The sequence below is a fragment of the Odontomachus brunneus genome, unplaced genomic scaffold (assembly GCF_010583005.1).
Source record: "Odontomachus brunneus isolate Ranch 3 - 2012 unplaced genomic scaffold, Obru_v1 Obru_scaffold_251, whole genome shotgun sequence".
Taxonomy (NCBI): Eukaryota; Metazoa; Arthropoda; class Insecta; order Hymenoptera; family Formicidae; genus Odontomachus; species Odontomachus brunneus.
Window position 1 is genome coordinate 136,170 of NW_022639701.1, and position 1,247 is coordinate 137,416.

Here is a 1,247-nt window from a genome sequence, read left to right on the forward strand (position 1 = left end):
CAAAAAAACCTCATGGACCGAATTTCCATCTGCGAATCGCTGCTGAATCGTAACAAAATTGACCAATTTCTGCAGCGGATGGTGACTGGTGATGAAAAGTGGGTCACTTACGACAACGTCAAGCGAAAACGGTTGTGGTCGAAACACGGTGAGCCGGCGCAAACGGTGGCCAAGCCAGGATTGACGGTCAGGAAGGCTTTGCTGTGTGTTTGGTGGGATTGGTAGGGAATCATCCACTATGAGCTGCTCCCCTACGGCCAAAGTCTTAATTCGGACCTGTACTGTCAACAATTGGACCGTCTGAAAGAGTCAATCGCCCAGAAGCAGCCAGCTTTGGCCAATAGGAGAGGAATTGTGTTCCATCAGAACAACGCCAGGCCACACACATCGATAGTGACTCGCCAGAAGCTCCGGGAGCTTGGTTGGGAGGTTCTTATGCATCCACCTTATAGTCCGAACCTGGCACCAAGTGATTACCACCTGTTCCTGTCTATGTTTTGGCGAATGATTTTGCTGGTGAACAATTCGCCTCAAGAGAAGCTTGTGAAAATCGACTGTCCCAGTTTTTTGCCAATAGAGACAAGGGTTTCTATGAGAGGGACATAATGGAATTACCTTCAAAATGGCAACAAGTTATTGAACAAAACGGTGCATATTTGACCTAAATCGGATCATTCTAACTATGCTAAATAAAGCCTTCAATTTCATGCAAAAATAATGGATTTCTTTTTACTATACCTTATATATAGAGGGTAGACTATTTTAATCGACCCACGCGAATTACTGCGAAGATTGGGTTCATAGCGAAAAATACTTCAAACGAAAGTTATATGGTACGATGGAAAACATAAGAAGGTACCATTGGTTTGACCTTGGATGGCGTCGTCAAGGTCAGGTCGAGGTCAACTTTGCTCTTTTAAATAGAAGCCTTCATTTTCTATTATGGAATTTTATTCTACGTAAACAAACAAACAACTTTTGTTTGAAAATATTTTTTATAGGACTGCTATTTTTTAAGATATTTACAGAAATATCTTAAAAAGTAGAAGTCGTATAAAAAATTTTTTCAGACAAAAGTTTGTTTCTTTACGCAAAATAAAATTTTGTAATAAAATATATACATTTCTATTTAAAAAGTAACATTGACCTCGACCTGACCTTGGCGGCGCCACTCAAGGGCAAACCAATGGTACCTTCTTATGTCCTCCATGTAACCATATAACTTTTGTTTAAACATTTTTCACTAT